Genomic DNA, 23,598 nt, shown 5'->3' with positions numbered 1-23,598 from the left:
CGAGAATTATGCTGTAAGGAGTAGGAGGGCCGCGAGTGGAAGTAACGCCAAGCTAGCGGGTGTTAGCGGTGGCGGATAGCATCTGCCGCTAGCACTCACTAGCATCCGGGACAGCTAGCAGCCGGGCCTAGCAGCCCCCCTACTTGTGCTGCACACAGCAGCTTCACCTGAGCTCTGTCATGGACCGGAGAGAAAACACCACTCTCCACCCCAGAAGCATCCCTGTGCACAACAAAACAAAGCAAAAGACCAAAATGCATGCTGGGGGGGGGGGGGGCTCTGCAGACAGAGTCACCACCACACAGGACTAGAAGCCAATAGGTGTAACGCATGCACATTCCACACATGCACTCCAGAAGACGTCTCACTCTGTTTATGTGCAGCTAAAGAAACACTCAGTTAATTTGTGGTGTTACAGAGTGGATCTTTGACCAGCGCATGCAGAGAGCACACAGACTGACAACAGCTATGTTTAATTGAGGCCTGACAATTACTGACCAATTTAACATGAATTAGTGACAGCTGGTGATATGAGCTGCCACCACCAGTGACATTTGTCCACTGCTCTGAGCTCAGCAATGGCAAAGATGAGAGGCTACTAATTTGTTGTTGATGAGGGTGTGTGTGTAGGGATGAAGGACATGTTTTTACTTCCCTCTGCAAAGTTGTGTAATTGGCAGTTGGTAACATTTCAATATAATGCAGCAACAATGAAAATGGCATGCATTATTCATTGTTGACATCATCTGTCGCATAAGTGCAAAGTCTCTCACAGGTGTGTGAATTGACCTGAATGTGGAGCACAGAATAATATAAAGCTAGTTTCTACAAGAATATAACGTAGGCCTACAAGATCAGTTTTCCACAAGCTAGATAGAAATGTCAGTGTGGTGTGTTCCTGTACTTCTACAGCTGTGGGAACTAACTGGAGGGTTATGCTGCCTTCATGTGCTATGGTACAGATGGTATTTTCCACTTGTGAACTGGTATTTACCAGTGCGTTGTGTTCATGTGCTTTTGTTGTTGTACAGAGAAAATAAAGATGGTGGACACACAGATTCAGACTTGTCACTTGGGTAAAACCATAGATATATACACGTGCAGCATCTGTATATCTATGGGGTAAAACAATCTTGGATTGCCTAGTTCATCTCTTACAGCAAGAAGATGAATTATCAAAACTCAAACGGTAAATATTAATATTCATGGAGATTTAGCACTGGCTATTTGGCTAGCTTTTTAAAAGCATTTTTTTTTTACTGTACTTGCACACATACATAAAGTGCTGCTAACTGTTTTCCAAAGGCTTGCCTTGCTTACCATTAACGAATCTTGCGTTGCTCTCCGCCATGTTGAAAAGGTCAAAGGTTATTCTCATCTCGGCAGCTCGGGCATCAAAAAATTCTACGAGTTGCCCAGTGGAAAATACCACATGAGAGGGTGTTCATGTGCACTTTTCACGTCGTCTTTTGGTATTTACCATAATTACCATAGCACATGAAGGACCTTGGAGTGAGGTAGATGGGGGTGGGGCTATAATACTGGCAGCTTTTCATATGCTGCCATTTTCCACTGTGCTGCTGCTGCTGCTGCTGCTGCTGCTGCTGCTGCTGTGCCATGTGGTCAGACAGTTGGTTTCCACTATAGGAACTTAACAACACATAACATAACGTGGCCATTGTCACAGCTTCTGCTTTTTGTTTGTCTCCACCACTGTCTGTCTGTGTCCACCCGCTTTGATGATCGGTTCCTGGCGCTAAATGACCGCTTGGGAAGTGATACCTAACACACGTTCAAGGTACTTTCAGGGTTACTGGCAGTTTATTGTCAAGATGACCACAAAAAAAAAAAAGACCAGCAATATCATCCAGGAGAACGAATACTCAGTTATAGAGAATACTGCAAACAGCAGGCAAAAGGCCTTTTAGAAGAACTACTATGAGAAGATTTCTCAGGACCTGGCTGAAACCATGAGAGGAAACAAGACTATAGAAATGTGAAAGATCCCATTGTGTTCATTAAAGTATACTGCTATACTACGTAGTTAAATGAGAAACTTTTGCATCAACCTGCATGGTGCAATTCGTGCAGACTCTTTTTCTGTGCTCGGTCTTTGCAGCTTTGAAAGGGGTGGTCTGTAGGTCCTGTACCCCCCCCTTCTGCTTATCTCTGCCGAGGGGAAGAGAGGGAAAGTGGCCCAGCCTCCTTTGTTTCTTTTGTTGAAGAGGAGGCTGAAAAGACCAGCCTACAAGAGAGGCGGATTGAGAGGGAAGAAGAAGAAGAAGTGGAGGTTAGAGATGTGAGGTGTACTTCGACAGGAGAGAGGGGGAAAGGGAGAGGAAAATGCGAGTCTGTCTCCTCCCCTGTCTGACAGTTGGAAAACAGCTGGTGTTGACTGTAGACTCCTCTTCTGTTTCCTCAGAGGAAGCACAGGTGAGTGGGTTTGGCTGAGGAGGGAGTGTCCACCATCTGGCTGATATCCTTGAGCATCCAAGCTCTGGCATCCAAACATCTCCTTTGAACATAAACTTTTGAGAAGTCGCCCTCAAAGTGGAGACATGATGTAAGTTTTGAAAATTGGGAGATTTATAGGCAGAATTAGGGAGCGGTAATTGGTGTGAAACCTCCTTCTCTTGTTCACATTGCGTTGGCCGGAGTCAGACTGGTGGCCATTCATTCTGGCTCAGGATCTGAAATGAATGGATTTGCAAGCGCGCTTGAAATTCAATATCATCTATATGACGTCAGGCAGCTAGCTTTGGCTTTTGACTGAAGACGCAACAATACAAGAAGCATCTGTTGTGGTGACACTAACCGGGCTTTTTTTTTTTTTTTTGCACTTCATGCAAGTGTGTGTGGCTTTTCGTGGCATGCAGACAAGCGTGAAAAGCAGCGCTCTGAAATACCGACAGCGCACTGTTGCTAAGTGGCAACAATGAAAGCTCTTAGAGAACAGTAAGCCCCCAGTTTCCCCAGAAACGCCCTTTTTCTCAGGACAGCTCCCCCTAAATCGTCTCACCCCCTCCCCTCAGCTCCCCTCAAAGTCCCTGGGGTGTGGGATCCTCTGTCCTGGGAAAAGGGGTGGGGGGTGGGGAGGTGTTTGCTATGGAAAACTAAAGACAAATGTTGGATAGGCATGTTAAAAGTTCAGGACCTTATCCAGCTGCTGGTGGACTCCGCAAGTGCAGAGCAATGTTCCCTGGAAACTCCCTTACCTAGGTGGAGGTATGCAAGTGTGGACCACTGCTCCTACCTGAAGAGAAGCTGTGCCCTTTTAAAACAGTCTCATAAGCCGTGGTCATAAATTCCCAGCCCACAGTCGGTCATGTAAAAGCAACAAACTATCAGAGTCAACAATTAGCCCTGCCTCAGTACTATTGGTTTATAGCCCTGCACTTATTTCAATCATCTGAGTGAATGCTTTTTTTATTCAAATGATTAAACATATAAGGTCATCATAAGGTAAACAAAGCTACACCTTTAATAACCTTTAAATTAAGTCTATAGCACTCTGACACCTAAAAAACATGAGATGCAAAGAAGGTGACCTTGATGTAATATGTTAAACTAAAAGTATTACATTTAAAGTGGTATAAAATGGATAGTATTGGATGGATAATGTTTTATCTTGGCTTCTCTGTACTTTTTTGTTAATTGCCGTTACCACACGGCTGCAGCAGCCACAGGTAACATCTTGAACTGACAGTAAACATGTTGCCTCAGCCGGGTATTTTTTATTTATTTTTTACAAGCTGCTCACAAATCATTTAAAAACATTCAGTAGGTGCAGATCGACCCTCACACTTATTCACGCCCCCCCCTACAGAGGTCAAGGGGCACAGGGCACTGTTGTCCTTGCATTGACACAGCACTCCACCCCCCTTTTTTTTCCCTCTCCCCACTGAAACGTCTCAAACTAATGTTGAACTGACTGCATCTGGGTCTCTGTGTGTGTGTGTCTGCTCACACCATTTGCTACTTGCTGATAAGCTGAGCTGCTGTACACAGTGTCACACTATATGGTCCCTGCACTATTGCCCTTGGATTTCCAAGGCTTTGATTTAGACATTTCTTAAGCTGATCTGAAAATTGCGGTTCCATTCCTCATTTAGCGAAACTGTAATCCTGGAGAATAAAACCAGAACCACACTGTGACAAATTTCACTGCGTGTGTGTGTGTGTGTGTGTCTGCACACAGATAGCACCGGGCTCATGTCGGTATAAAAGTTGTAATGTAATTGCTGAGCTTACAACATACTGGTCCTCTGTGTACCAGTGAGCCTCGAGGTAGCTCTCAATAACACTCTCCTCATTGTTATTAATGGAGAGCTTAAGGGTTTTCTTTTTTTTTTCTTCTTTCTTGGTCACCAGGAATAATCTTTTCCACCCGCTCCACCTCAGTAGCTTTAATCTGGCTGCAAATGAACCAGGCCTCTGTTTCTCTGGTTATGAAGCACCCAGAGGGGGTTTGTGAGTGTGCTGGTGTGTTGTTGGCCCCACCTCTCAAGGTCATGTAATTCAAACAGCAGTTCATTATTGACGTTTGTAGTTGTCCCACGAGAGCAAACATATATAAAAATTGTGGCGGTCGCATGTCTGGTTGTTTTAAACACTACATTTCTGGTGTTGAATTGTGATTTCAAATGTGATTCATATATTTTTGTGTGGAAATTGCGCTGTTTTACATATTTTTCTTGACATGAGGTTAGTTTGGTTCTCACTATATTGGTTTTCCACCCAGATTCTCCTCTGTGTTGTGAGCGAGAAGGAGATGCGGTACGACTAAAGGCAAGGAGAGAGTCATTCAACCTGCCGTGTGTCTCCACTGGAGGCAACATTTGTACACATCTTAGATTTTATAAACTGGAGGAGAAGCAGCTTGATGAGATACAGATTACTTCCAGCTTTACATACACTTCTGTTGTCAAAACCTCAATTGTGCGTTGAGTAACATGCAAGAAAACATTCCGCCTTAAAAGTTTCCAGAAGCTGCGTGTAGCGTCTGAGCTGTAGAGAGAATTTAATGGTTGATTAGTAAAGTTGAAAAGACAGAAAACATTGTTTCATTCATCATTGACTCCTCTGGCAGTTGATTCGTCTGTGATGTATTTACACAGAATGATGACGGAGTCGGTCTGTTACACTTGTTTTGTGCTGGTGGAAATCAAAAAGCTATGTTGGCTGTGTTTTCATAGCCCGTCCTGTTAGCTTAGCTTGACCTCTAGCCTGGACTGCACATGGGATGTTTCCAATGTGCTGTTAGTTAGTTGTCCAACACAAGTAAATGATGCCATTCAAAACACAAACTGCTTGTGTTCATTCAGCCGCTGGTTCAGGCCACAATGATCACAACATCCATGGTCTGGTCTGGTATCACCGAGCTGGATGTTTGTCTGATGCTGCGTCACAATGTGTGACATCATAGTTGACTGCTCTATGTAAACTTGTCACTGTAGAAACAGTGGTTAGGCTACATAACCTGGGGGGTTAAGAGCAGTGCACATGCTTAGGTTGCAGTACACCTCTGTATATGAAATCTCTAACTTCATATATTATAACTAGGGTTGGGTATCGTTTAAAAATTTTCAATACCAGTACCGATACCAGTACCCTTAACACGATACCGATACCAATTGAGTACTTCATTCGATACTTTTTTTCAACTTCATTAGATACTAATCATGTGAAAAGAAGGCAATCAGTTACATGAATGTCACCACTCCTCCCCTTTCAAAATATTTTTTACTAGGGATGAGCAATGAATAGTCCTTCAATAAAATAAAATTTAAAGAGAAACATGGAAAGACTCCACCAGAAAGTTCTGTGTGAAACTCTTGGAAAATATTGATGTAATAGTTTACACCGGGAGAGGAGACTTCCTCGTTTAGATGAGCGCTCATTACGTAACGAGGGCTTCATTGAACCCGCTTCACCGCCGTACAAACTGTTGTTGTTGCGGTGGTGTACCAATCACACCGCGCATTGAATCGAAGTACACTTGCAGCGATTGGCTGCGAGCAAAACCATAGAAACAGTCTTTTTTTTCTTGATCTGGGTAAACAAAGTATCGATTGCAGGTATCGATTGACAGGCGCAGTTTCAATACTACTTGGTACTGGGTTGTTTCGGTCGGTACCTGAAAAGTATCGAGTACCGATACCCAGCCCTAATTATAACCAAGTTTTTTAAAATCAAGAATCAAATCCTGAACTCTGGTGTCAAAATTGAATTGTGAGATTTTCTGAATTTGAACTCATTTCATCTTCTTAATGTGATGGACGAACTCACAGTTTTGAAGTTGAAGATGTTTGGCACAAATACAGAGTCATACAGTTTAGTCCATATTGTGCAGCCTTGGAGCACGAAGAGATTAAACCTGTAAAGTGTAAAATCTCTTTTGGTTTTAGTAAAATATTCTCCAGACAGTGTGAAGGTGACCTTGTACCAAATAGTCTGCGCCAGTGTAGACGGATCCTGTTTGTCATGCAAATAGCACGCTCACGTTCATTAGCATTAGTGTGAATATTGGGTCAATTCAATTATGCAAACCAGTCATGCACACAAAGAGCTCCTTTATACTGTAAATCAACATGACCTGAGAAAGTTTGTGTACTAACAAGCATACAAAGTATACTAACAAGTATAGAAATGACAATGATGGTAAGAAGACAGCACTCTGATCCAAGCCAGTCCGATCTGTCCCATCCAAAGTGACTGTGTCCCCTTTTGCTTGTCTCTCTCTCTTTTGCAAAAATTGTCATCACAGATCATATGTTACCTTTACCTTTTTTCCACTGGTCAATAAACCCACTAAGACCTTCTTATGCAGGTATTTGTCAGCAATGGATCCACACAGTAGACACAGGCATTCATTGGCTCCAGCTTTGCTCATCATTGATGTTTAAACACCTGGATGAAGACAATAATATCTCAAGGATAGACGCTGGGGACGACCTGCCACCTGGACAGCACAGTGCTATTGAACTGAAGCGGCTCAGCTACACCGTGGATGTGCAGGGAGAGAGTGCAGCTTCAAAATAAGTTTTTTTTTTTTTAAACACAGAATCACTGATCAAAGTTCACAACAGAGAGGAGGCACAGCAGCTGGTAGCTCACTCACTCTCCATTACCTCAGTGTGTGTGTGTGTGTGTGCTCTGTCAGCGCATGTAATGACGTCGCTCCTTGCAGTTGTGTGTGTCCTCAGTCCGAACAGAGGGACAAATTCATCTGGCAGTGGAAAAGGGCTCAATCAGCTTTTATTTGTGTGTTTACCCATGTTTTTTTGTTTTTTTTAAACTGCGTATTCCTGCTTATTTCGGTGGACAAGGGTTTATGTTAGCAACTCACTAATAGAACTGTATTCATTTTATTATTTGTGTATATCTAGCTATATGTTTATATAAAGGTTGGGCTCTTCTACCTTTTTTTCCACACTTTTTCCCTCTGTCATTTTCCCTCCTCTGCTCTGCTGCTGACTTACAGTCTGTCGGTCGGTCGTGTTATTAGCGTAACTCTTGCTGGTCACCACACCAACTTGTATCCAGTAAATGGATAGCTTAGGTTTCAATTTGACTGAGCATTGTGAGGTCTTACAACAAAGATTTCAAGAATTTACTGAGCGCAGGGATCAAAATTAAGAATGAAAACACTCTGCCAAACTAACTATTACGGTGTGCTTTGGTATTTATCTGCATTTCCTGTGGTTTAGGCATTTGAAAATAGCGTAGTGTTGAACAACACATAAAATCAGTGGAGATTATAAAACGGTGTCTATACAGGCTCGCAGACAAACTCCCAACAGTTGCAACCAAACACATGGCGCTGCTATAATAAAACTAAAAATATCATAATTACATTGTTGGCTAAAATAAATAGCAAAAACAGCTTTGCACCACAGAGCCTGGCCTCCCCTCATTCTTTAGTTTGTCTTTGTACAGACAAAGAGTGAGGCTGTAAAGCGTTACTGGTTTACCTCCCGTGTTCCTCAGCAGGACAGATGATCAGCACAGAGAGCCGTAAAAGTTTTACAACACAGACTCAACACACGTTTTGACATTACGGCGGGCTGTGTTTTACAGAAACATATTAGACACTGTTTCCACAGGAGTAGTTCAGCCCCTTAATTAACATGTGTGTTACCATTCACTATTTTGAGAGTGACCTGTTGTGTTGCAGTCATCAGCACATTCTCTGCTCTCCTTGTTTTCAGTTTTTTATATTCAGAGACGTTTATCGTGTTTCCAGTTTTGCTGTGTTGCAAGTTTCATGTCCATGTGGATTTTAAACATTTATGTATTTATTTATTTATTTAACAAATTCAGGCTCTCAAAGTGAGGATGATTTAACAGAAATTGATATACTTAAATCTTTATATTCAACAGGAAACATAATTGCAGTGCTATTGCTATTTTGACATTTCCTACAGTGAGACCCATTCATAAAGAATGTATGGAAGCTATTAAACTAATAATATAACTTATAAAGATGAATCCTCCTGCTAATTATTCAGATTATTTAACTATAGAACACAAACTCTCTCTCTCTCATGGCTCTTTTCTCTTTTGATTTTTATTCTGAAATATCACGGGTCCTTTGCAATCATAATGCGTCAGAAATGTTTTCACATCCCTCCTCACATTATCTCATATTTCATAGGCTACTGCGTGATGAAATCAGACAGCAGGAAAACCAGTGTGACAGGTTGCATTAAACCATGTGGGAAATCTCTTCATCTTCATCAGACTAATGTTTTTAATTTTAGTTGATTGCTTCCAAATATGTGACGAGTTACTCTGACTGATAGTTGCATTGATCGGTGTTGGAAAACCAAATTTTCAGGGGAATGCTTTAAAACCCTGAATGTTCAAAAACTCTTGTACTTTACACTTGTTTCATTAAAAAACTTATCTCTAAATCCAAACCCAGTCCATACCATACTGAGGACATTATCAGACCATACATGACCCCCCGCTATCCCCCAGGCTCTTATTGATTACACATGTTTGTTCTGCTGCCTATTGATCAGAGACTACTAGCTGATTAGTATAAAGACCCCATGACCCAATGCCCCGCATAGTAAAAAGCAAACAGCAACACTTACTCATCAGTGTAACATAGGATGTGCACAAACTACAATCTGTGGATCCAGTAGACTTGTGAAAGTTTTCTTGGGACTTGGATGCAGAATCCAGAGTTTTAAACTTTTATTTATTTTTTTTACCTGCGTTTCTCAAACCGCTGAATCAACTCTCGCCAGAGTTATTAGAAGAGCATTAGAGGCAATTAGTCCCTCAGAGGATTTTTTGCGACATGATAAGCATGTAGGATGAGAAAATCAGAAATATTTTATTTATTTTATTAACTTTGTTTCATGTTGGAATAAGCCATCATGTGGATCTGCAAATGTCTATAAGTTATATTTTTAAACCTGGAGGACACACAAAAAATGTATTATTCTCATCATGGTCAAAACACCACTAGGACACAAATAATACTATACTGATACTTTACAAATTCTTCTTTCACTAACAGACTTTTTCTTTTTAAAAGAACTCAGAAATTTCCTTTCACGGCTTGTGGCTTCATTTTTAAGCAAATGTAACTTAGGGACTTTTTTTTTTTTTTTACGGTGGATAAATGTGCATTCATGAGCAGTAAAAAGATTCATGTGGACCTGAGTCAAAATTAATTGCTGGAGCCATTAGTCTATTGACAAAACAAGCGCACCTTAAAGCAGAAGTAAGCGATCCCGTCGTTTTGGCTAATGCTGCGTTCCAGGTAGGCTTTTGAAACCGTAAATTACAGCTTCAAGTCACAACTTACGACTTTGTAGCGTTTCAGGCAACCCACTCGTGTTTTTCCGACCTGTTTTACCTGTGAAAGTCACTATAACGGCCACTCGTAACTTCTGACCCGTGAACTCGTACCAGATCGAACTGGTACGACTTCACAGGTCGGAAAAACACGAGTTACGCGTTTCCTTGAACGCACCATAACAGTCCTCGTCCCTACGTCACCACATTCACGGCGTCCCTTGGCTGCACACACAGCCCTGCATGCCGTTCTCTCTCCTCATTGGATAAAAACTGTAGGATACATTGTGTTGTGTTTTCTCCTCGGCTCAGAGCAGAGCAGAGTGACTGACAGACCCGTGTTTCGGTCCAAACACTCTATGTAAGTGATTGCTGTCGGAAGATATAACTATTTAAGACTTATATTAACACAAATATATTACTTACTTCTGCTTTAAGTTTCTTTTAGCAGCCGATTTCTTCTCCACATCACATGAAGAAGACAGAAATGAAACCGTGTCTCTGAGTGAATCAGGTGTCAGCTCGCCTCTGTTTCCACATCAGACAGATTAAGATGGAAGCGATCTGTGGGCAGATTTACACAACAGGGACAGTTTTACTTTCACTCAAAAGGATATTATTATTTAAAAAAAAAAAGGAAAATCTTGTCTAATCTCACTATACTCATAATGCTCCCAGTTCAAGTCATGAATAAAATCATCAAACTACTCACAGACCTGGCTAAAAACGCAAAACACTGATTTGAATGCTTAACTTATAATAATTCTCGGCAGTCAGAGCTAAATGTAGTTTTTGTGATTCTGTCAACATGTTTCAAATGGTTGAGAATGAGCTGCTTTCAAGTGAGAAAGTATCTTTTAGATCCGTTAAAGATGGATGTTTCAAAGAAATTCAAAGAAATTTTGTTTTTGAGCTTAATTCAGCGACATTTGTGGCAGGAAAAACAAACGCTGTATAGTAGTACTACACAGATTCGGAAGGGGAAACTAGTTTAGGATGAATTGTATAAATCAATTATTGGATTGATATTGAATTTTGTGAGTCAGTGGAACTTGATTGGTCCTCATTTTGTGGAGGCGGGAGGGGGGTCTGGCTTGTTGAACAGCAGAACTAATTACTGAAGGGCATCATGGGTGTGGTGCTGTGGCTTTGGGATATATCTGAATTGATCGGCCTCTGGGCATCGCGCTGCAGCCGCTGCATATCCGATTGAATATCGAGCATCATATGAAAGCAACACGGGAACAAACCTCACAATTAATCCTTGCTCTGCTCTGCTTTGCGTGAGGGATTTCTGTTAACGGAGCTTGTGGTGTTGCACATGAAGATCTTTATCTGTCTGTGGCTGCTGCTCTCTGAGCTCTGCAGATGTGTGAAAGTGCTCGACAGGTGTGGCGGGGAATTCACCAGGCTACTGAGCCCGGGGAGGGAGGGAGAGGAGAAGAGAGGAAAACATGAGGCAGCGAGGATGAAGCAGAGGTCAGAGCCAGAGGGAGTGTTACCTTTTCCACCGATGCCACCTGCAAACTGTAGAATAAACATTCAGCCCACATTTGAATCATTCACAAGACGGCAGTGTTGCGGGTTAATCCTTCATCAACACAGTTCAGAGACTCCAGTCTGCAATTATAGGACGAATCTCCTTGTTGTTTACAACTACTTCTGGGTAGAAAACCAGCATTCGAACGAGAGTTTCACTATAGGCTATATATCTACTTTTTCATGTCACTATATCACCGTTTAGACTAATCTGATGTTTGTAAAGTCTAAAAAACCAGTGATTGGACAAACATTACTATTTGTGTGCACGTTTTTGTAATTAGTCATGGTTATCATAGATTAGCCAGGCTAACGGTTAGCTACCTGTTTAACTTTAATAGCTCAGTGACTCAATAAACGCTCCATGAAAAAAATATTTTCTCCAGCGGATATCTGAGTTACAACATGACTGAGCTAACAGGAGTAGTTTCATGTCGTGTCCCACAACGGGAGGGTTTTAACAGCTGACGTCCTGCTGTTAGCTTAGCTACCGCCGTTAGCTTAGCTACCGTTAGCTGTCCCTGTCAGCTAAGCCACTGATGCTCTCTAGACACCGTGATTCCCCCAAACTGAATAAATCCAACACATAGCAACACAAAACACACACACAGAAATAGTAATGTTTCTTCAATCATTTCAGATTTGTCTAAACGGTGATAGGGCGTGAAAAATATGAGATAGCTAAACTCTCGTTCGTTACTATTGATCTCATTCAAATTACGTGCTGGTTTTCTACCCGGAAGTAGAATCCTAAACAACAAGGAGATTCGGTCTATAGTTCTGCTAAAGCGTACAATTACATACAATTGAATCACACAACAAGAAGCAAATACAGTTGAGCTGTTATGTGTTAGTAGCTTTCCACAGTTTGTGTCTTGCAGCCCGACCAAACACGTTCTCTCTTCCCGTCTCTTTGAAATGAGAAGTCGGTGAAATGACATTTAAATCTTTTTAACGTTCCAATAAATCCCAGCAGCCACTATAGTAATGTCTGGTCACGGACGCCAAATGTTGCAGAGTGGGGGCAGGGGAGGTCAGATGATGTGCGTTGACCCATTTCCTTTCAGTTCAGTCGTCCAATGTGAGATTAACCTGTGTCACTGTCAGTCTGAGGGGCCTGTCACTCTTTAAACAATCCCTGGATTTCAGATGTTGTTGTCGGTCATACTAGCGGTGCAGCAGCTCTGTGGATGGCAGCGTGAGTCAGTCCAACACCTCGGCCCAACAAATTGAAGGGACAGGAAATGAACAAGCAGTCATGGTTGCCAGACCAAAAACAACAACATTGGATTTAACGTTTCCCTGACAACCATGAGAGTTGATGTTTGTGTGTTTGAGTGAAATGTTTCTTCAACAAGTGCTGGATTGTCTGCTATGTGGACTTTCATGATCCCCCTCAGGATGGGTAACTAAATATAGCACCATCATCCAGTCGTAGCGTTTCTTACACTAATACTTTGGTTAATGACCTCCTAACACTTACGAAATACCATTCTCATTAGCTTTGTGGTACTTTAAAAGCATGCCATGCCAATATGAATGAATTTAGGCTTTATTTTAAACATGTAAGTAGCCTAATATACAGCAAATTTAAAGCACTTTGGTCGATACAACATTTTGCATGTTTGAAAAGGAGTAGGAAGAAGCATTAGCTTATACCCCTTCTCCACTTAATCTCCACTTTTTCTTTTTTACATACTCCCAACACAAACAAACAATCCCATACCGCTCCAGTTTATTGATTTATGTCATGATTGATTGTGTCAAAATCGTAGAGATCAATGAATATTCTTTTATGATCATGTCAACTGATTCCATTAATGCCAATGATGTTGAGCTGTTTGGTCTAATCAGGCTCACAGAGCTGTTTCCATGGCTGATAAATGAGATTTATGCTCTGACCAAGCTGCTTGTCAGAGATCAATGTTTCTGACACTTGTCTACAAGAGAGCAGAGCAACATCAGTTAATATCTGTCTAAAAAAACTTACAACCTCTTTCATCCTTCGACAACTTTGACTTTTGACATCAGACAGCTTGGCTTATAGGGGCCAGCTGTGACAGGTCGTAACCCATCCTTTTCCAGGAGTTGGTAGTTTCGCCCATCATTATCTTCATCGTTATAAACTGTAATTATCCATCAAGTGGGGGAACACTGGCAGAGTTTTTGTTTATGGGCTTTTGTTAATGGCCTGTTAAGATGAACAGGAGTGATTTAGTGTAGTGAGGGGAACAGTGTGCTCCAACACAGTGTGTGAATGAGGCATTTAGTCAGTACAGACAGAAAAGATGATTAACACCTAAAGGAATTTCAATGGTGCGGGTCTCACTCTGTTGTTACTCAAGGTGAAGAGGCAACCCATTTAATTGAATGAATGAAGAGCTATCAAAAGCAGCAGAGTCACAGGGGGCAGGTGTGCAAAGCGCACGGCTGTCACACCAGAGACTGAGACACACAATCCTGAGTCTCACATTTACAGCAGTTTGTAGCACTCAGAAATTCAACATGAGCACGATTTGATATTAAACTTGAGATCACACAGCTTCCTTCTCTGTTTTGTTTTCTGCTGGGATTTATTGGCAAAACTGGGCCAGAACAGCATGTAAACAAAAGATAGCTGTTGTGATTGTGTTGTGAATAATGATTTCTGTAGTTCTAGTTTACTTTTCAATTGCAATGTGATTTTTGCTGAGGTCTGGGCGGCATCACTGTAGCACCATGATGCTGGTTCGTTGCCGTGACACGTTTTACCTTGCAACTCCTGCCATTACGATATTGCAGTTGAAGGCCAAAGCAAAAAGCTTGGTTCATTCTGACCTGGAAGGAGCAGACGTGGGAGTAAAAAATGAAGCAGGATGGCATCAGCCCTGTGCCAGCAAGCCTGAGAGGGCAGGGCAGGAGTTGTATTTAGACCCTGTATATATTTTCCAAGGCTAAGAGAGGGGAAAAATGGAGAAATTTTTGGTATTTAATTACAGAGCGGCTGTGGCCAAAGGCACACTGTCAGTGGTAGTTTTAAGACAGACAGCTTAACAACCTCAGAAATGGTGGCACTGCTGGTTTGGGTGATGCTGTGTCATTTCCTCCCATGAGGAGCCAAGTTTTTTTTTTTTCTTCTTTTTTTTTTTGACTGTGTTTGGGACCAGCTGCACTGAATGGACAAAATTAAGAAGCCAGTGTGGGAAAAAAAGAATAACATTACAGTGCTATCATGTGCACACAAACCTGCTCATCGCCAGGTCAAGAGTGCTCACTAATTTTAGGGGTTTACAGCGGCTGCAGGCGGCCTCTTTTCAAAGTCTGTTTTCTCGTGAGTGACAGTTGTAGTTGCTTTTCAAAGATGTGTCCTCTGGTTGGAGGGAAAAATGCATCTCTGCCTCCCCTGAGCTTCGGCACTGATATTTTTCTTTCCCAGGTTAATCCGACCTGATTTAAGTTGAGTAAGCCCCCCCCTCCTCCTCCTCCTCCTCCTCCTCCTCCTCCTCCTCCTGGCTCTTTCAAAAGGGCCTTGTGTATGTGGAGCGGTGGACATGTTTCAGAGGACTCTCCCAGTGGTCTTCGTTAGGAGAGAGAGAGAGAGAGGGAGGGGGGGTGGGGGGGCGTTGTTTGACTGGCCTTTTTTGGCCAGTGACTCACTGGTTTTGGCAAGGGTGAGCGAACATGCCATGTTACCAGTTGAGTCACTGTACAGTTCCCAACAATGGGAAGTGTGACAGAAATTGGCACGGTCCCCCTTTTGAAGTCACAAAGGAGCCATGAAGGCTGAAGTGCATCCGGATTTGAGTCCCCCCCCCCCCCCTTACCATGAGAGAGTGTATTCGGTTGATGTAATGTGAGTGCTCTTACATAAGGTTTCTTCATTTGGCCTGGTGTTAAAAGGAGCTATTGGCCGAGGGACACGGCTCCGCTGCCTCTTGTCTCTGAAAGCTTAACATTTCCACTAATTCTCAGAGTAAAGCTGCTGTGGACTCTCTGATAACTCACATTCAGCCTGTTTGCTCTACTCGACGGCCCACTCTCTGATAGAGGTCAACATAAATCCTTGAAAAGGAAACACATTTAGGGGAACAAACATTCAAGGAAAGACTTACAATCCTTCCTGTCCCCGTCACTTCAGTCCTATCAGCCATCCATCTTACTCCCAGTTCCACCAAACTGCTCTGTGCACTTACAACTTCAAACCTGTCTGCATGCAGCTCAGCTCCAGGCTTCACCCTCACAGTCTGGGTCAAAGTTAAATAAGAACAATACAGCTGCAAGCAGCAATTGGCGTCGTCCAAGAAAGCTTGCAAGAATTTGGACGCCATAAAAATGAACTGCTACAACGTTTTCCAAAGTACAACAAGCACACAGGCCGAGGAGCCACGAGCCAAGTGCACCTGTTCATAAGTTGAGACAGTGACATCATACAGCAAAACTGGTGTAATTTCATCTGTTTAACCTGAAACACTACCATCTATTCTGGGAGCATGTGACTGAAAACTTGGTGGAGATACAGATGATGTTATTTGATTATTGAAAAGTCCTGAAAAGTGACCACATGTTGCAATGAGACGCTCTTTTCTTTATTATTCACTGGATACTGCTGAAAAGATTAGTGCTCAGTAGGATACACGGGTGATTTATTGTGATTCATTTTTGTTCTTTGGAAAGCATAATGTTCTGTAATGAGGCGCACCCACTTAAATGAATCATCCCCCAACTTTATTGGACTGAGGTAAAGACGTTTGAGTGTGGAAACAGAATTAGGTGCGAAGCTAATGTGGTCAATTACAAGACTTAACTCTTCACATACCTGTGCCCCCCTAGAGGCAAAATAACTTCACACTGCAATAATAGCAAATCTACTTTCTTAAACCAGCTTTGCTTTATGGAAGTTCAGGGAAAAGTTGATCCTAACGAAGAGCAGAACAAATCAATAGGACGCCAGCAGTGTCACTCCTTGGTCTGCTGTAACACACGACTGTTTAGTTCCTTGTATCTGAGCCAGCTTCTTACCTGAGGGAGTCTTTGCACAGAACAAGCCCCAACGCATCCTGGCCACAGGATCGAGGCAGGAGCAGAGGCCTCTATAGAGTTTAAAGCTACTCCAGTTTTTACAACCTTGAGGGTGGATTTGAAAAAGGAAAAAAAAAAAACCTCCTTGGTTTGACCAAGTTTCCAAGTTAAGGAAACATTCCTAGACGGTATCATTTGATTCTCCTGTGGGAAAGGAAGCACACAGCTTGTACAGCTTCAGGACACCTGTGGTGGATGACGAGCATGAAGTAATGAATTATCTGAGAGAGAAAACCTGAGGAGGACCAGGGCTTCGTTTCAGCTGCTTTTCAGAACAAAACACTTCCTTTTTTTTAAAAGAATATTATTGAGCTTTTTTTTTGCCTTTACTGGATACTGGATAGTATAGTTGAGAGAGACAGGAAATGGGGAGGCAGAGAGAAGGGGAATGACATGCAGTAAAGGGCCGCCGATGCGGGATTCGGCCTGTAGCTTCTGCATATGGGGCGCCTGCTCAACCCACTGTACCACACGGCGCCCCACAGTGAGTGTTGTTTGAGTTTGGTTATAATTACAGTGCTTTAGTCTAATCTGTACCTGTTGTGTTCAACTTTTTTTTCTTTTTTTAAATAATAAATGTAGTAAATAATCAATACTACTACTGTTATTTCAGCTACCATTTTCTTCAACATGAAAAAAGTCAAATACTCAACTTGTAATAATCTTGATGCCAATTCAGAATTTACGGTCGTTGGCCCATCAGGCTGTGAACACATTGGTCAAAACTGTGAATAATGAACGGGGAGCCGTGGACAGTCACAGACAACTGCAGAGGTGATTTGTCTTTTAAATCTAAATGTAGTACAACATTTATTTTTTTTTTACATTTTTTCACAGTGAAGGAAAAAAGAAACAAGAAGTGATCTCTTCTGCCTGTATCTGTTTATCTGCCTGTTTATCAGATTTCATTTCCATATCCTTTCACTTGAAATTGCCAAACCAGTTGGAGATGTTGGCTCAGATTCAGAGCGCTGGAAAGCTGTTAGCCTGTCACTCAAGTGAGGCAGCAGCGGCACAATGACTGAACATGACAGGGACAATTAAAGTGATTAAAGTAACGTGGGCTGTGGGTTGAATTAATTGATCAAAACAACATTTTCGCTCTCGTTGCACTGAGCAATGAGTCTGAAGTTGTGTGTTGTAAAGTTTGTAAGTTTCCCTTTAAACTTCCAGTCATTTCTCCAGGAGTAAAAACATTTCCACTAAGTGAATTTGGTGTTGTTGACGTCAATGCCAAGGTCAGGGGTATTTTCAACAGCGCTGTTTAACTTTGGACTCATCTTTTTATGATCAAAGCTGCTTCTGGAGGAGGTGTTTTTTTTTTTTTTCCCTCTTCGCACAGAAGGTTGATTCATCACAGATAGTATTAGTTGTGGAAGCTCAGGAAATTTAGCATTTTAAGTAAAGTTATGGTCCAGTTTTACACATCTGTTAAACTAAGTGTGTTAACTTGATCTGTCACAGACAGTTTTGTTTGTTAGATCGACTGCTGTGGACACATGAATTACAGTACTGGCTCATTACTCTCCACTGACTGAGTTCAGCTTCACCCATAAAAGCCTGAAATACTGTTGAGAGAAGTTTCTCAGCCAGGAAGTCTTTTTTTTTTTTTCTTTTTCTCTGCCCTCTGGGAGGACGTTCAGACAACGCTGTCTTATTATTATTAATGCAGACCTCATGCACTCAAGGTTTATTGTTTATAATCCCCAGCCGGTGAAAGTCAGAGGAGTGTTATTTTAAATCCGCTGGTACGACATCTCAGTTTTAGGCCTCGATGGAAAAGATTTGGCCAAAAAAAGGAGGACGAACTGATAAGATGTTGGTGGTCAGAGATCAAAACACAACTCATCATCATAACTCAAGGCTGCACACAGCAAATTACCACACAATTTCACACAAATAGTCTAGAGATAATATGTTATGTGACTCTGGATGAACAGAGGTTTAAACTGAAGCTAAAGTGTATGTGGAGGAAAACCACATAGAGGCGATTCTAGTTTCTTTTTCACATTTCTTTTTTTCTGGCATACTATATGGTTCTATTTTTGGGATGTTGTGTTGAACGTTGTTGTGTCTGACCTGTACTGTGAGCACAATAATGATGTTGATATGATGTCGTCCTCTGGCAGACTGTAAATGTGACATAAAGATTTGAGCAGCTTGCATCACCAGCAGGAAGAGGGATGATTTCAAATAATTAGACAAGAAAGAAAAAGAAGAGTTCCCGCACACATGGCCAACTTGCAGAATTTATTATGCAACGTTTCGGTACTAGACCTTTTTCAAGCAAATGTTTGCGCCACCACAGGAAGCCATCTTAAATAGGAGTGGCTGTGTGACACAAACCGATCACTTTCCCACACGTCTGGATGTGAGGAATTCAAATATTAAATATCAACATATAAACAATAGAACCAGCATCAATGTAGTACAAAGGTGAAGAACAATGAATATACAATAAATACTAAGCTGCCGTGACTGGATACATTAGGTCCTAATGGAAGATAATAGCTAATAATCGCAGTCAGAAACAATAAATACGACAGCAGATAAAATAGAAAACTAGAAAAAGCATTTCCAAGAATGGAAATGGTGTGACTGCTGATAGCAACTGAACGCTGTTGCAGAATTAGCAAATAGTGCAAGCAGTGATCACCATACAAATGTTTGACCAAGGTCGGAATTGAACCCACAACCTCATGGTCATTAGACTTCCACTCTGCCTCTAGGCCACGGTGCACACACAGTTGCAGAGACTGTTGTCTGTTAATGATCTGCACACTGTCAACATCAAGAAAGCTTGAGAGTCAAGCTTGAATGACTTAGAATGAAAATTTCTGTGAATTTCAGGCTGAGAGCAGCAGTTTCAACATGAAGCAAGTTATCAGAAGTCAACAGAGGACAACTGGGAAAATAATTCACTATAATTGTTGTTGAGGCAAGAATTGAACCAGCAACCTTCAGGTCTCCAGACCAGCAAGCTAACCACTAGGCTACAGACAGAGACAGTATGTGAGGGGTAAAGAAAACCTTTGATAAGAGGATCACTGGCTTCTGCTTAAAAAAAAAAGTAAGGAATCGAACCCATGACCTCATGATCAATAAACCTTTACTCTGCCACTTCGCCACAGAGAGCACAGACATAAGCATGTTTCAGACAGAGTTGTGGAGAATTCTCAGCATTGGGCTGAATGAGAGCAGAGAGCTCCCTGGCTGCATTTAAAAAATATTTTAAATTATTATCTAAGTCTCTTTGCATTTTTGACCAGAATTTTAGCCAGAAGACAAGTGTGGCTACAAAACTGGAGAAAATAATTTGTCTAGAGTTTAATTTGCAGAAAAAGTTAAATATTTTAAAAAGTATAAATAGTTAAAAAGAGAAAAGTAACGCCGATAAAGTTCAAAAAAAGCTGCACGTTTTGATATATGAATTGTTGAAATAGCACAACACCTAACACACTAACCATATGGCCACAGAGAACCTGAGTTACAATGAGCTTTATACTATGAGGAATCAAAGACTGTCCAATGACAGCTGAATAATTGGAATCAAAAGTCAAGCAATGATGTGAAATGACTGAGGCAGGAATCGAACCCATGACCATATGATCACTAAACCTTTACTCTGCCACTCGGCTACAGAGAGCACACTGCTTTCAAGACTGTTGTCATTCATTGTAATGTGATGATGTGCTGCAAACTGGTACGAGTAATCAAGGAGATAACAAACACCTGTAACCAATTGAAGGCGGGGGAGGAGAGCAGAATTCAACATAACATAACAAGAGTTCTTCCCTTGGATTCGAACCAGTGACCTTAGGGTTGGCAGGCAGTTACCCTAACCCCTACACTACTGAGGAGTTGTTAAGAAGAGAGGTTGAGACTTTGATGAATGTGAGATTTTTCAATGATGCTTAAAACAAAAATAAATTAATATAGATTAGCCACACCAAGTAAGAAGAGGACTTTTTTGTGACCTGTGACTATTTTTTGGTGAATTAAAATGAATTAAAAAGCACTTAACAGCAAGTTACAAAGTTGAGCTCCTTCTCCTGCTGATGTGAAAAAAATGCATTGAGCTTAATGAGAGCAGAGAGCTCCCTGGCTGCATTTAAAAAATATTTAAAATTATTATCTAAGTCTCTTTGCATTTTTGACCAGAATTTTAGCCAGAAGACAAGTGTGGCTACAAAACTGGAGAAAATAATTTGTCTAGAGTTTAATTTGTGGCCATGCTGACAGTTTAGCCAGAAAAACTCTAGAATGTTTTTTTGCCTCTCTCCACTCTGACACCACTCTGGCTCTGCTCGTTAGACGCAATACACACACATTATAAAGCTCAACTTTCGAGTGTGTGTTGTTAGTTGTCAGTGTCAGAGTGAGGGATGTGTGTGTGTAATGTTGTGCCAGGCTCTCTTGGTCTGTGGCAGCTGTTTGTCTGTCTGGCTTTTCAAAAGGTGACTTTTATGGTCGGCTCTTCTTCCCTCTCCGTGCACTCACCATCGAGGTCTTTGTTGTCGCGGTGAACAATGCTCACCTTGTATGAAGAATGGAGGCCCCTTCGCTTGTGTAGCGTGAATTAAGAAAACATGACAGGCGTCGCGAATGGCTTAAGTTCACTTTGTCAGGGATAATTTTTCAGCCACTGACTCCTGCTATCATCATCATCATCATCTGTTTCCACGTTATGGCTCCTCAAAGGCCGTTTGTGTTGTACTCTATGTAATGCTTTTGGAGAAAGCTGTACAAATAAGATCAGTGTACTGAACTGCTTGTTTTCCTTCAGGTTGGGAGAGATCCTCATGGGAACCATGGAAACATTGGAAATGGCAGGAAAAGAGCAGTAGACTTCCACAGGTAGGAAACTACATGTCGCTCTGTTTATGCTAATGCTTCTCTGGATTATTACATATAGTCAAAGGCATGGCACTCTTCATTTCTGTTCCCATGAAATGATTATGAAAGTGGTTTTCCTTCTCGGCCTTTGCTGATTTTTTGCACCGGATTAACCAGATGTGTCTCGAGGGCGATCACTCGACTCAACTTCTTAATTATTTACTTCAGTTCATCTGAATTACACAATAGCTCATGGGATTTGAGTTCCCTCCTCCTACTGTGTCAAGTCCACTTCCCCACAAACCACATCCCATCACACTCAGCAGCTATTTTAAGTGCCAGCAGCAGCTCCCAATTACTCCTCCCCACGCCACAACCAGAAGCTCGGGCCGAGCAAACTGAGGCCTCCCCACTGCGACTTTTATCTGTTTGTTTTCATATTTCCCTTCCCTCGGTCGGCCCTCCTCCCTTGTGCTCTTACTGTTTTTGCCTTGGCCAAGGATTATTGTGTTTTTCCTCCAGCTGAACTTGGTTACATAAACTAACGCCTGATCCCCCTTCCTTGATTCTCCTCCTCCCTGTCCTCCTCCTCCTCCTCCTCGCTGTCCCACTGCTCTGCCAGGCTCCTATCTTCTTGGCGCTCCCACAAAGCCCAGTGTTTTGATTACATTGTGAAATTGGAACCAGGACTATTTATTCCCAGGCCGGGGTAGTGCGGGGGACCTCGCACAGGAGGATAAGCTAAGAGGGGGAAGGCCCAGGAGCTGTTGTGGTTGATTCAGGTGGATGGTGTTGTTGGGTGAACTGTTTATATCTTCTCATAACCTCTGGCTGTGGGCCATGCCCTCAGTCAGCTGCCTCAAAGAAGCAGAACGCACATAACCCATCTTTTAGCTTTGGCTGTTTGCATTGAGATACCATCCAACTACTTTCCAGCAGCAGAGCTGTGTGTCATGGCGGATACTTGATGCATGACTGCTGCTATTTTTATTATTACTAATGAGCAGCTTTACACCCGAATTTGCCCTAGGGGGTAAATAAAGTATCAATCTATTGGATGAAATAATTCACAATTCATTCCTTTCATTACAACACTCTGCTGAGTTTCATTTGCCTCAGGCTGCTAGTGTTGCAGCAGATAACCGGGCTCCACGGTGAAAATGAATGTGTGTTGTGAAACATGATTTAGGTGAAGTGGAGAGTGACTCTGAGTTCAGTAACTGAGGTTGTAAAAATATGCAGATTTATTGAGCTCACAGCTTCTCATTCTCAGCCTGTTCTGCCATTCAACATGACTGATGTTTTCCAGCATCGGCCTCTGCTGATGTCACGTACGGATCAGAAGTCATACTAAAATGTAAAGGTTTAAAATTGATAGAGGTTCAGTTGTTTTATTGCCTATGGTACTTAGATCCCAAACTCTACTGGTTTGTTGCCGTCTACTTTTACCGACTGCTTCCAGACCTCTCTACTTCTGGATGTGATGTCTTCTCTTGATCATTGACGAGGAAGCACGTACGCCTACCGTACATCCTGGAGAGATGATTTTAGAAGTTACATGACTAGTCTCTTCGTATTTTAGTTACAATCTGTCACATATAAAGGAGACCAAAACAACTTTTTATTGACAATAAATGTCAAAATGCAGCCATTCCTGTCCCATGGAAATGCTGAAAACCCCATTGCTCTTGCAATTCACAATGTGAATGTAAAAACAGTTTGCAAATGTGTAAAAGGCTCGCTGCTTTGTCTGAATAATCATTCAATTATTCAGAAAAAGAGCAATGTGTTTGTGTTGACGTTGTGGATCTGCAGTGTGAGGACAAACTCGATCACGTCACCTGACAATGCAACTTTAGATGTGGTTCACTGCCCGAACACGCCGTGAGATTCCACTCACCCACAATTTGAATCCACAGGGTGTGTCTTGCCTCTCCTGTAAGCCTTTCTTAATGCCACTGAATTTCCTGTGAAAAGGAATCAGAGTTCTGCTTATCTAGTGTCACCTGCTTTCTGTGAACCTCCAGAGTCTGTCTTTCTGTGTGGTTAAACAGTTTTCCATCCTTTTGTTACCTGTACTTATTTATCTTGTTGGTTGGACTTCCCCTAGAATGGCAAATGACTGTGGGCCATGTGAAGTGGAGATGAGACTTCCTGCTAACATGAAACACATTTCAGTCACTGTCTCAGATGTTGTGTGGAAAAACAGAAAAAAAAACATGTGAATGGGAACAGCACCATTGTGAATTTAGCTGTATATGTGAGCACAGACAGGACGAGAGAACGGGATGTGTTTGCATTTGGTCTGTAATAATTCTCATCTATTATCTATTCTCATCTCAGTTAAAGCAG

At 41.9% G+C, this 23,598-nt stretch overlaps 1 protein-coding gene across 1 annotated transcript in view; it reads left to right on the top strand.

Moving 5' to 3' along the window:
• The window catches only part of plxnb1b (plexin b1b), a 113,093-nt gene that overhangs the window by 7,838 nt on the left and 81,657 nt on the right, over positions 1 to 23,598 (top strand). The window contains exon 2 of the mRNA XM_085776577.1: positions 21,197 to 21,267. The gene's annotated coding sequence lies outside the window, so the exon portion shown is untranslated. The remainder of the gene's footprint in view (positions 1 to 21,196; positions 21,268 to 23,598) is intronic.

The sequence above is a fragment of the Trachurus japonicus genome, chromosome 5 (assembly GCF_045865225.1).
Source record: "Trachurus japonicus isolate A0001 chromosome 5, Traja_1.0".
Classification (NCBI taxonomy): Eukaryota; Metazoa; Chordata; class Actinopteri; order Carangiformes; family Carangidae; genus Trachurus; species Trachurus japonicus.
This window is presented reverse-complemented; position numbering and strand designations above follow the sequence as displayed.